Consider the following 14,195-nt stretch of genomic DNA (forward strand, 5'->3'; position numbering starts at 1 on the left):
GGGTTTTTTTTTGTGTGTGTGTATATAGTTGTATAAGAACGGAAGATAAAACTGATTTCTTTTTTCTTCTCAAGGAAGGAATCTGTGCCTTTGTCCTTGAGGAAAGACAGTGAAAATTTAGTACCAAAAAATAAACTCCAGTGAATGATGCTTTCACACCATTTTAGAAGATTGGAGCAAAAGAAATTCTGTTAGTGTTTTAGAAAATATTCTTTTATTTTAATACATGGAGAAGTCATGGCAGCTGGCAGTACAGATCGGAGGCATTAAGGAGGTTCTTAATAGCCAAGGAAATTTTAACCACCAAACACCTTATTAATGTGAATATTTTCCCCCCAAAAATAGTTTCATTATTGCAAATACAAGATTTTAAGTTAATGTAATTGTTTGTCCTTAGAAAAAGCTCCTCTCAGGCATCCAGAGAGTAACAATTTGTGTCTCCACATGATGGCACTGGATGTCAGGGAGAGTGGACTGGACTAGAGTCCAGCCTGTGAGAAAAAAATTACTTTAATTAGCCAGCAGTAGGGAAATGATCTGCCTGCCATGTGACACATAAATGCAGGCATGGTTTGAAAACCTGAGCTCTCCTGGTCAGTCATGAATCTGAATGGAAGAGCTCAGTAATTGCAATTTTAAAAAGTACATTTAGCTGCTTTCAGCATTAGCAGTGCAGTAACTTCTGCCTAAAAGATTTTGATGTGTTCCAAAAATTGTTTCCCACTGAAAGTGTACCTCTTAAGACAATACCTCAGAGATAACTCAGGCATCTGCTTCCTATAGCTTGGTCAACTCCTTGTAAAAAATACTCTTGCAGTTTGATGGGACTGTTGTAAAATCCTATTGAATGTTTCTCTTAAATTGATAGGAAATGTTCAAAAAGTAAGTTTTGGACCAAAGAGACATGAAAATACTGAAAGTATTTTGACAGATAACTTTAATCTGACTGTGGAGGTATCATAAGTAAAATTGGCTAAGTTTTGTTTTATAAATAAACAAACCAAAAAATTCTAATAAAAAATCAAAAGAATCATTACACTGAGATGATGCACATTCCCATCTGCAGGAAATGTCTCAACCTCTTATCCTTCCTATTGTTTCTGAAGATATTTCTTTAATTGAAACATTCATTTCTTTTCAAGGCCGCAGAAATATCTTCCTTTTTTTTTTCTTCTTGGATTTTTTATCATGTAGTGCCAAAGAAAGGAAAACTCACTGTATCAACAGTGGTAGGCAGGTATTTTTAAACTGAAGAAAATAATTGAAATTTAAAAGTAAAACTATTTTTAACAGTCCTCTGTGTTTCACATGTAACCCACTCCTTGGAGATCCTTGGATAGCTTAAATGCATATGAAAATTGGGGAAGCATAATTAATTCCAGCAGTATTTAGCCAATTGTTTTAGGCTTCTGGAGAAAATGCTGGAAATAATGCTTGTTTAATAAAAGGTCTTCAATAGAAGCTATGGCAGATAAAATTCATGACCATAACTTCCACTAGCCATATTTATATATATTTATCACCTCTCTCTGTTCCAACTGTGACTCCAAACTGCATCAATGTCAGCCTTGCTGCATTGATAGTGCTTCTTCTCCTGTAACTTAAATAATTTGCAGAAATCTTCTTCCACTTATACAGCAGAGATATCCTATTCTTGGATTTTCAGCTAAATGGAAAAGAAAATACCATTTTTCAGCATTTTTAAAAAATAAATATACATGAGAAAATATAAGCCTGTTAAGTATCTTAGTGCTGTGGATCTTTGCAAAGACATTTATATAACAGTGTGCATTTGACCTGAATGTTTCACTTGATTAGATGTAGGTGGTGATGTTTTTCAGAGCTCAGCCATCAGCCCTGGCTAGTTATTTCTCTGCTAATGAAAAAGCAAATGTCATGTTTCTTTCTGTCCCTATTAACCCCATGCATATTCCTGTTCAGGAATGCATGCCTGGATACAAAACCTCCACTTCCTCCGGAGCGGGCAGGAACTCTTGGGAAAGAAGACAAAAACAAACAAAACAAACAAAAACAAAACCAAAAACAACTAAAAAAAAAAAAAAAACCAACAAAAACAAGACAAAACAAACAAAAAAACCCCCAAACATTTCAGACACTCTGTGCCATTTACTCCCATCCTGTTACTGCTGTGGAAATACAAGTTATGGTTCACAAACCACAGTGCAGCCACTGAAACAAGAGGAAGCACCTGGGTCCCAGCACAGCCAGCAAGGAAACGTGTGCCTCATGTCCACCCCAGTGAACGCTGAGAGGCTGCCTGACCTCAGGGTGAGGAAACCCTGTTCCTACCACCATCCTTACAGGAAAAATGTCAGTGATTACCCACTTGAGAAAATATTTCCCCAGAGGGAGCACCCATGCCCACCAATCCAGCAAGTTCACAGTGCCAAATTTTCATCTCTCCTTCACTGACTGCTTTAAGGAGTTATAAAGTTAGAATAATGCCCTATCCTGCACCTTAAATTTTATCTTGTCTTACTTTTTATATGTTACTATAAAACAATATGAATTTCAACCAACTTTGTAGGTAAAAGCTGGTAAAATCAGACTAAGTAGTTTGTTAAGCAGAGGCACCTAGGATAGACTGTGGGAACCAGAGAGGATGGTTCTCTTCTAATGTTAAAGTTGTGCTTGCACTTCTTCATTAAATTAGAGCCATGTTTACGCTCAGTCATCTTGTGTTTCCCCAGGGCTGCCTGGACATTCTGCCGAAGTAGCAAATAATGAAAACTCAGTGTAGCATCTGACAAGACTTAGTAGTGCACAGCTTTTTCTGGTTGCTTGTTTAAAGTCTTTTTCCCCACAGAAATTAGTAAGGATTTAATTGGTTAATGTTATTGTTCACATAAATATCTGAGCTATCTTTTGTTGCTGGGCCCACCCATGACCAACAAGGGCTTACGAGACTCAGAGTTTCCTCTGTGGTCTCTAGAGACGGATAGCCATATGAAGGCACATCAAATTAATCTAGTTTGAGTGCTCCAAGTCATTATCTGGAGTACTTGTATTCATCCTGTGGTCAGATGCATATTTTCAGGTCTTTCCCTTCACTTTTTAGTCAATTCTCAGCTTGAATGGAAACAGAAGTTTTCCATTTGACCCTGTGTGCATAGCAGAGGTCTCTATTTTAAAATTAAATCAGGTTTCAGTTATTTGTGTCCTCAAGTTTACTCACTTCTTATTTGACAAGGTGTTCTCTCTTCACAAATATCTTTGTGCTATCCCTCTCCTATTTTATTTTGTAAGGGTATTCACACTTCTGTGTCTTCACTGTTTCTCTTCTATATACAGACTGGAGAAAAAGTATCAGCATGCTCAAATTATTCCTAGGGCTAATGTCCAGATTTATTCTTTACCAAACACTATGACAGCAAAAGGCCACTGTACTTGCTCTTGTCATTACTAAGGGCATAAACTGAAAACAGAAAATCACTTTAGATTTTTTCTGGGTTCTTCTTCCAGCTAAGTTTAAGAGACTTCAGGACTCACCTAGTCCACCCATTGAGAAGGTAAAACTTACCACCAGACACATCTCATTCTGTTGTGCTACTTCAGCTCTTTTTCCTCCAGGGAGAAAATTCCTTGCCTTAGAGATAATATTCTTTATCAGTCCTCCACAACACATCTAGGCTCGGCGCATTTCATGGTAGCAGTAGGGCTTTAAAGTCCTCTTTGTGAAAAGGCCATTTTGTGTTGTGGTCCCTCTTAAACCTTTTAACCTGCTCAGTTCCGCTTTTCTTGAGTCCTAATCTCCGTTTTGTCAAAATCATAGGAACATGGAGTTGAAAGATCATGGGTTTGGGTTGGGAGGGGCCTTAAAGCCCATCCAGTCCCACCCTTGCCATGTCAGGGACACCTTCCCCTGTCCCAGGCTGCTCCCAGCCCCAGTGTCCAGCCTGGCCTTGGGCACTGCCAGGGATCCAGGGGCAGCCCCAGCTGCTCTGGGCACCCTGTGCCAGGGCCTGCCCACCCTGCCAAGATGCCATCCAGCCCTGCCCTCTGGCAGTGGGAGCCATTCCCCCTTGTGCTGCTACTACATCTTATTAAAAAAATCCCTCTCCAGCTCTCCTGGAGCCCCTTTAGGCCCTGGAAGGGGCTCTGAGCTCTCCCTGGAGCCTTCTCCTCTCCAGGTGAACACCCCCAGCTCTCCCAGCCTGGCTCCAGCCCTCAGAGCATCTTTGTGGCCTCCTCTGGACCCGCTCCAGGAACTCCACATCTTTCTTGCACTGAGGACCCCAAACCTGGATGCAATTGAGTTTTGTAATTTTCTCCATCACACCTTCAAGTCCATATCTTGTTTGCTGCTGACTACAGTTGTATTTGTGGTCACACTTGAGCATCTGATAGTATTTTAGCTTATTCAATATGCTTATGTGGACAATCAGTTTTATCAGGTACCTCTTTATCTTGTGCCGCACCATCCTTACTTGGGGTTTTTTTTGCCCCGATTCCCAAGAACTTATGGCATTTTCTTTAAGGATGAGGCATTTTCAAAATCATAATTATCTTCTTTTATAATTGTTACTTTTGTTCGTAAGGACACCGGGAGAACAGAGAGCCTATCCACAAATGTCTGGTGGATATTTCAGCAGGTGAAACACAGCCTTTTTCATCACAGCATTACAACTGCACCTTAAAGTCAGTCAGCCAGTCACAGATTCAGTGATTTGTGGTGAGTTGTGCACAGTTCTTGTTTAAACATTTCTGTGAAGTTTTTATTTGTACTATGAGGGGCATTTGATGTGGAGTTCAAAGCATTTCTGAGCAAACCTGTGCCAGAAGAAGGGATGTAAGAAAGTCCCACAACATGGTGCCTGTTTTTCTTGGTAACTAAGGACCGAAATGACATTGATTTATGACACTTCTGAAAACCAGTTGGGCCCCAGGACTGCCAAATTAGAATAATGTGCACAGAGAAGCTCTCAAAACAATGTCGTGTGTTTTCCCTCTGTGTGAGTCAGAGCTCCACTTGAGAGCCTCCAGCTACTCAAAAACTTGCCTGCTTTTCTCTCTCAGCAAGTTCAGGGGGTGCTGCCAGCTCCAGAAATTCAATTACGGCCATTTGATGTTTTACTTAAAACCCAGTTCCTACTGGCTTGTGGCCACGTGAGAACTTCAGCTTCCATTTAGAGAAAAATGAAGATTCTGGCCACCAAAAAGGCAGGATTTAAGGGCAAGTGGGACCTAAACACACAGAACCATCTCACAAAACGAAGGAGGAGGAGGAGGAGGAGGAGAAACATTCTTTGTTGCATGTCACACAAACGTCTACCAGAGTAATTCTGCTGTAATTGGTTTTGCCCTGGGAAAAACTCATGTTGGCTCCAAATAGTGCACTGAAAAAACATTGATTTCAAGTTTTTGTTTGTAATGACAAGAATAGGCTGTGAATGGGACAATGAGATTTTCATCACTATTTTTATGTTTTAAAGAAGACGTCACTTTGGTATTTTTAGTCGCTTAATATGAAACTTTTTGGAGAATTTTCAGAGAAATGCCTTTCATTGAAAAATGCAGTATCTGCAGGATCAAAATCCTCTACAGGGGACCACCTTCTAAAAGGACAGCAAACTCAGAGAATTTTTTAGACAATTAAGAGTTTATTATAAGTATCTATCAAAAGAGAGTGTCTTTTCTTTCTCAGTGAAGAAGCCCTCTATGCTAAACATTTTGTTAGGATGTTGTGCAGAAAAATGATATCATTCAAGTCTACCAGCAAAGCAGGTTCTTCTGAATTGGACCTGGAAAAAATCAAAGTGAGTGTGATATTGGCCCCCCTCAATTGTGATGTAGAACCAGGTGGATGCTGAAGACAGTAAATTTAAGCTGAAATATTCATGTGACCATTTGGAATTCTCTGAAATGAAATATAAGTAGGCAAGCAGCATATGAAGGGGAGAAATAGCTGATTTTGCAGCTGTTCCTAATATGATTGCAGCAGTGACAAAGCAAGGCTGTGCCTTGTGGTGTGAGGGCATTGCCTTGCTGAAAATCCAGCACCTTTGCATTCCAGGCGCCCTCAGTGCCCTGCAGGTGTGGATGCTGTGCTGACGAGCAGGGACTGATCAATTGTTTACGGATGGGTTGGCTGCTCTCTATGAAGCCAGGGTGACTTGGAGACGCGACTCAAGTGCAGCTCTTTGGCACAGGTCCTTGGTAGATGCCCAGAGAAGAGGATGCTGAGGTGTCTCTGCTGACAGCAGGTGCAATTGGAAGTGGTGAAAGCCTGCTGAGGGTGACAGCTTCTGTGCCAGGCAGGGCTCCTGAGGTGGCAGGAGAGGTGGGACAGCAGGACGAGACAGAGAGGGCTGTGCATCCAGATTGTCAGAATGGCTGGGCATGGAGAAAGAGAGCAAGGTTAATATGTGTGTTGCTTTGAGTGAGCAATTGCCAGATCCTTGGAGGGCTGATCACAGGGCAGGTTGACTGAGGAGGGGGAAGCTCTGCCCCTTCACATGCTGGGAGAACAGGCTGTGGCACATCACCAGGCACTGCTGGGCTGTGAGTTTTTATTGCTCACCCCTTCAAAAGGAAGTACTTCAAATAATGTCTGTCAGTAGGAAAAAGGTAAAGTGGATTTGTTAGATAAACTCTCTGACCAGTGCTAACAGCAGTATTGGCTTGCTGTGTATTTCTTTGCAGTATATACCCCAATTAATTTTTTTTTTTTAATTAAAAAGCCTGAGGCCTCTATTTGAAGTCAAGTGAGGGTTTTGAACAATATCTCTTCTGTCTTACAGTTGACTGGCAATAAAGGAGTGAATTAATGAATCAATATTAGCTCCCACCAAACCAGAGCAAAGCTACCCAGGCAGGCAACAGGGAAAAGATCTGTCATACCACTGAAAAGCATGAGAAACAAAAATGGAGAGTCTCCAGTTCTGATAAGCCACCTTCTCTCTTAAATTTCACAAGTGTTTCAGTATTATTTTATGTCTCAGTTTTTCATGCATTTCATGTGAAATGTGATTTCATAATGTGGAAGGCCTTAAGGGCTACTAAGATGTAACACCATCAAGTAGGTTTATTGATAAATAATCTTGTGCTGGTGAAAGTGATGACACCCCCATTTAATAACATTTTCAGTGTTCATTGCTGCAACCTTTATTTAGAAATCATGCCAGTACCCTTCTTGAACTTGCCTTCAATGAGGCTGAATGTTGAGATACTGGAAGGAGATTTGAAAACCAGTGGTTGAGATTAATCAGAACCATTTAAGAGTAATGAAAGCATTTTTTCATCTTTATGGTGTTTAACAAGATCTCCCAAAGCAAAGATTTTTGCTCCTCTCTTTTTAAATTTTGACAGATCAGATATATCAAATGAGTGATAGAATCACAGGAGACACCAGGCTGGGAGATCCCTTTTGTGGTAAAGCAGCATCAAGGAGATTATCCAGCACCTTGTCCAATCCCACTTCAAAACCTCCAGAGATGGAGACCCCACCATGTCTGCAGGGAGTTTGTTCCAGTGTTTGATAGTTCTCTCCGTGAGAAAAAAAAAAAAAAAAAAAAGTCTTATTTCTTATTAAAATTTCTTATTAAAATATTTAAGAAGGACAGAAAACACAAGGAAGACGTTTAAATAGTCCATTTATTTTCTTAAAGTGCTTAAGCCATGAAAGTAGTTCACCATTTAAAGCTTTAGCTTTATCACATAAATTTAAAAACACTACACTCACGCTTTTCAGCCTGCAAGTAAGTGATAGATAAATAACCCCCCAGAATTCGGGCCCTGGAGTTTTCCCCTTGTTTTGTCTCATGGTCTCACAAGAAGAACATGAGAAAGGTTACTGCTGGTGGTGTCAGGGGATGTTCAATGAGTGTAAAGAAGTGTGGGTATGGATGGCTGAGACTCTTGCAGTTTGCCATTCATAATCTGCTCCGTTACCAGATATGCCTTTGGTTTATGGCACTAAAATGTGTCTCCAAGTATGCACACATCCTCTGAGCTGGTGTTTTCTGGTGCTTTCTCCCTAGGTGTTTTGATATGCAGGAAACTTCTGCCCCTCCTTTCAGTCATTACGCTTTTCTCCTGCTCTCGCGTGCACTTATGTGAAACCATGATTTTGCAATGCTCTGTCCCCTGAGTCTTCTCTGCCTTCAGCCTTTTTTCCTACGGCTTCTCCCTATCCCCTCCCACAGCTGCTTTCCCCCTCTCTCCACGCTCACAGACTGCTGAAACCACTGTGTCTGTCTGCTCCCGTCCTGCTGCAGGTGTGGTTCCCACAGCTCTGCCACACCCGTGGGTCCTCCCCTCTGCTCTAACCTTTTGTTTCTAAGAAGAGGTGACTGCACAGTCGTTTTCCTCCCCAGCTCTGCACCAAGGCTCAGGATGCACTTTCAATCTGCAGCCTAAAGCCAATTTAATAATCAGCTGCTCTGCTGGAAGAGGCAGCCCTGCTCCTCTGTCTTCAGTTTCCCCGCTCTGTGCCCATCTCTCGAGATGCTGACTGGCCTGATGACAATGTCTTGGTTTTGCTTCATTTTTAATTCCTCAGGTGAATTTTCCACACCTGATTTATGCTGCAGTTGCACAACAGCTGTGTCTGATGCAAAGGGAGTGGTGGCAGCCTTTGGGGCTGGCAGGTGGGGTGGCAGTGAGTTCGCCTGTTTCTGTCACACACACAATGACTTTGTTCTGGAGGACTGTGAAAAGCCTCTCTCAAAGCAAGAAGCAGGGAGGTGAATGGCTGGCTGCAGATTTTTCCAGCAGAAAAGGTCCTCAGTTCCTTTGTGGAAGCAACAAGATATGGACAACCTGGAGGAGATCGGAGGAGGGAGTAGAAACGGAGTGGAACTTCTCACTGCTGCCTGTCCAAAAGCATTCCACAGTAGCTTAGGTTCTCTTTATTGGTTTGGTGGTTTTTCATTAATGCTTCAAAGCAAAGGAAAAAGGCAGAAAAAACAGTGTTATTTGAGACCGTTGCTGATTTTTGAAATATCAGGCTAAAGAAGGTGAGGGCTGTATTAACCAATTGCTTTTCAGAACGGGAATGTAGATTAACTTTATTGACCTATTGTATGATTCAAGTTAATAGTTATAAATTTTTTTGTGTATTTCTATTAGTAAATAGAAGATTTTTTTTGACACAGAAAAATGTAATAATACACAGTGAAGCTTTGCTGCTTTTGAAATATTTTTTTCAATTTACCATAGTTTTCCCTTGTTTGTCACAGTTCAAGAGTATGCTCTGTTTAGTACAGAATCCTTCAGATTAATTTTAATTAATGTGTTGTGGGCCTTTCAAATAAAACCCATTACATTTGTTATTACCTTTTAAAACAGAATTAAGTCATTTTCCCCAGTCATGGAAAATGTGAGCTTATCTTGAATGTAAATTAACTGCAGTAGTAAATAGCTCTGTCTGTGTGTGTTTCCTTATGTGGGCTCACATGCTTTTAGCTTTAATTAAGGACACTAATTTTACTTTTAGAGAATTATAAATTCCATGAGTCAGAACATTAAGTGGTTAGCATGAAGATATGCTAGTTACTATTCTATTTGGAAAAGAGAATTGCATAACTGATCTTTTGTCACGTGAAATCTTCATGCTCCCAGCTGAAATGTTTGCAGCCTTTGTTCAAGTATTCTTTACACTGAATAACTGCTTTTATGACCATTTTCCTAAATTGTTGTACATTATATTCAGTTATTTCCTGCCCCAAATGCAGTGTATGACATTAGATCAGTGACAACAGCAAACTGTGGGGGGAGAAGTCCCAGTTTGGCTGTGTGAGCTGTTGCATTGCTGGGTGTGTAAAATATTCATCATGGAATTTCCATGGGTTTCACTGAGAAAGCACTGTCACCTTTGGCATCTCTGGGTTAGCCAGAAGGGTGACTTTAATTTCTTTAAAGCCCAAATTTAACCAAAACGGTGAGTAACAATCACTGGGGCGTTACCAGCTTCCTCATCTGGGATTCTGCAGCCATTGTGTAGAAATATTAGCTGTATGGGTTTGCTTCAGGGAGCTACTTCTTCCTTTCATGACACACTCTCAAAGGATGACATCATTGTGAGAAGGGGCACTTTTTTGTAAAGGAAGCAGGATTCTTGAAAGGGAAAAACATACTCATCATCCCAAATGGCTCCGGAGGTCAGCAATTGTGTCGCTGCAACAGCCAGCCTTTCTGCTGAGGCAATCCTGTCTCACTTCTCAGCAGCAGCTCTCAGCTCTGCAAAGTTATTGAAAACCAGGGCAAAATCAAACTGCAGGAAAGCCAGGAGCCTGCTCATTAAGCTTTCACATGTCTCTTCATCCTCGTTATTCCAAAGGCCATATTATGTTATTTTGAGATGACTTTTAAGGCAAGCTAACTAACGTGGGTTAGGTAGTGGTTATAATTCCTTGCTAAAATCTGTTCAGTGATGTTATTCTGGGGTTATTTTAATGAGAGTTGGACATAAAATGTGTCTTGGCTGACATTACTGAACTGCATCACACCAAATCACAATTCCTACATAATGCCTTTTGGAAAGCATCCTTCTTCAATCTTTAGAATTATAGCAATAAAATTGCACATTACTTGTTTAATTACCAGCAAGCCTATGGATTAAACATAGATCTGTCTGCCCACTCTTATTCTGCTGTGTCCATGCAAAGCATAAGTTTAAATCAGTGTTTTTCTGGAGTTGCCAGCCACCAGATATCTAGTAATCTCTTACTTGCACACACCACCCAAATTTTACCCAGCTGCCTGCATAATGCAGCTGAAGGAAGAGAAGCAGAATCTTTTACAAACCTTTATATTTTTGGCAGCTGAATTGCTGTCATGTTATGCTAGGTTTCACATCTAGGCTGTATTGAGGCAAAATTGGGAAGTAGAGGAAAATATGAAAAAAGTAAATTAACTCTGAAATCTTGGCTTTTAAGATGAGTTATGTAAATGATGTTAGGGATGTTTTTGGTATCATCACAGTGCACACTAAGGAATACAAATGAAGGAAAAAGAAATCAGTATGAGTGCAGGATAATTTGCAAACTCTACTTCTGCATCCAATGCCACCTCTGGGTTAAGATGATTTAAAGCTGCCTGTATCATACTGATGGTTTGAGGAGATGCTGTCACCCCACAACTTATCCTTATTTCTTTTTCTCCCTTCCCCCTGCAGACAGACAAAACAGCCTTCTCTGCCTCAATATTTGCTGTTTTCACCTTGTTCTTAGGCAGATTTTAGGAGTTTCCTTAGGCTGAGATCGTATAAACACACATCGGTGTTGACCATTAGATTATTAATTATATTTACACTGAGTCCAAAACAAAATCTCTCACATCTTCCTCTGGCCAAGCCAGGATTCCAGGCTCTCTGTTTTGTTCACAGGCTGAGGCAGAGTTACAGCAGTGGATGCAAAAGTGAGACAATCATTTATGTTAGGACAGGAGAGCAGCGAAGATACAATCTCCAAAGTAAACCATATTTATAGTGTGACCGTTCCTTCAGATTTCTGAACATTTTTAACCTCCCCAATACTTCATCCTTCTCATTTGGCCTGGCAGGGGTACATATTTCCTGTCCAGGCTGAGCCATTCTTTAAAAATGCTCCATTTTTTAAAATGTTTTCAGTTTTACACTGCTCTACCAAAAAAAAAAACAAAACCAAAAAAAAAAAAAAATCAAATAAAAACCCCAAAAAACCCCCAACAAAACCCACAAAAAAACCCCCCACCAAACCAAACAAAAAACAAACAACAACAAAAAACCCCAAAATAAACAAAAACCCAAACAAACAAAAAACCCCAAAACACCAACAAAAAAAAACAACAAAAAAACCCCAAACCCTAGCAATCTGAGCATAAGTGGAAGAGCACAAGCAATTGTTGTGGAAAATGCTGGATGATATCTGGATCACATGGATGAAATTCCAATGTAGAAGTGTGCTGAATAGGCAAGGCAGAGATAGAGGTTGTGCCATTTCAAGGTTTTCTTCTGAGGTTACCACACGGGAGCCAGGTGTGCTTCAGATAGTGCTACAAATGAGAAGTTAGGAGTCCTGCTGCTTGCTTAATACCCTCAGATAATGTCTAAATTACATTTTGAATGGCTTATATTAAGGCAGATATTTCATGCACCTTCACACACCTGCCAAAGGAAACATTCCCAAAACAGGAAATGTATCAGTGAGAGGAACCTCTGCAGGAAAAATCAGGTTTACGTGGTCCTTTCCCCTCTGAGTGGGGTGGCAGAGGACCTGCAAGAGGGAAACCTGGTACAGAGTGTGTGGCACACTGCTGCATGTCCTTCTTGTGGGAGCAGCAATTCAGGACCCCCACCTCCAGCACCCAAATGTAAGTAACAGATTCTGTGAGCAGACAAAAATAGAAGCACACTAACAAACTGGCAGGAGCATCTCTGAAGTTGCAGTGAATGTCTCAGTATTGCAGTTATGGCTTTTAATCAAAATTAGTTATTGGTTTTGGTTGGGTTTTCTTGTTTGTTTTTTGGTTTGTTTTTTTTTTCCCTGAAAGGCTGCATTAATTTACATTATTTGAAATGGATGTGGAGTTTGGAACTGAAGGACATGTAAATATTAAACATAATTGTCATCAAGTCTCCATTTTCAAAAAGGGTAGGATACAGCTTCATAGCAAAGCAAGTCAAGGCTATGGAAAATATTTTAATGACATTGGCTCAGAAAAAAAGCTTTCTTTGAAGGGCACTAAAGGAACTTTTCCATTAAATACCTGGAGATGCAAAATCACCCCATTACCAGTGCTGCAGGAAATTACCTGAAATACCAATGTTTTATGGTATTTATTGAAGAATTTTACATTTTTTTCATTCAAAGGCATCTGTGAAGCATAATATTTTCAAATCAAATACGAGTCTTGGAGTTTGCCATGTCTGGGAGTGGAAGCCAGGATATGATGTACTCATTGCAAGCCCTACTACAACTGACCCTATAGCATCTGTGAAACCCAAAAGTCACACCCAAAAACTTTAGATGCCCAAAGCAACGTTAAGGGCACTATATGAGCATAACTCTGAAATCCCAAACCTTCCCTGGCTAATGACTGCTGGAACTCACAGGACTGTTTTCCTGACTCCTAGCTTGGTCAGAGGCCCCTCAGGGTTTTTCCTTCTTATTTCCTGGCTCCTGCTTTGACCTTACTGGGACCAGCTCCTCGCACAAACACTGCTGCCTCTGAGGTCCAGCTCACAGTGTGGCAGCAACATCCTGCTTTTGCATATTCATAAAATGTCTCCTGGGATTTCTGGTAATCTGGTAATTTTTTTTTTTAATCCAATATTTACTTAATATAAAATGCATGTAAAGTATAGGAGCAAATCTTCCCTTCCTTGGGAGTTCCTTCATTTACAGGATTTATGGATTTATAGATTCTCACTATTATATGATAATTTTTCCTTGAAGAGATTAATCATTACCCTTTTTTTTTTTTTGCAGACATGCTGGGTTTCTTAGAGCTGAGTGGATAACAATTTTTTTTCACAATAAGGATTGTTTAAAGGGAAGTGTGTGATGACGAGTTTCTTCCTGACAAAAAGGTACTCCCAGGAAGAACAACACCAGCTTGCCTGGATCACAGAGAAGCAGTGCTGCAGAAATGTGTTACTGAGTCTGTGACACCTTGTGTGATCTCAGAGTACTTAAAGGCAAAATATAAAGCTTCTGTCCAATATTATGAAACCTCTATGTCAGAGATCTTCTGGGAATTCAGTTCAGCATCTTTTGTCAAGTCTCATCATAAATCTTCCAGACAAGGAGAGGTTTCTAAACCTTGTGAGTTACCCTTACAGAAGTTGCTTCCTGTAGCAAAGGGGCCATGGGACACCCTTTGTGAAGCTCATCAAGAGAAACAGATCCTCAGGAAGGAGAACAAGAAGCTGAAAAATCTTTCCTGAAACACTTTCCTGCAGAGGCATACCATGATGTGAGATTAATGTATTCACAGAGCAGACAGCCTTGTGATTTTACTGAGGTATGTTCTCTTGTAAATGCTCTGCAAAGAGATGTGCAGGCAGCTGAAATAATGGTCACGTTCCCTCAGAGAGTGTGCCAGGCCTATGTCCCTGGATAGCTCTGGCTACCTGCAAAGGACAAGGCTCTGAGGGAGGCATGGATGGAGGTTTTTATGTGACAGCAGGAGGAGGTGCTTTCGTCCTTGTTTATATTTGTGTATGACGCCTTGGAGTGGCTGCCCAGAAGAGA

The sequence above is a fragment of the Motacilla alba genome, chromosome Z (genome assembly GCF_015832195.1).
Source record: "Motacilla alba alba isolate MOTALB_02 chromosome Z, Motacilla_alba_V1.0_pri, whole genome shotgun sequence".
NCBI classification, from domain to species: domain Eukaryota; kingdom Metazoa; phylum Chordata; class Aves; order Passeriformes; family Motacillidae; genus Motacilla; species Motacilla alba.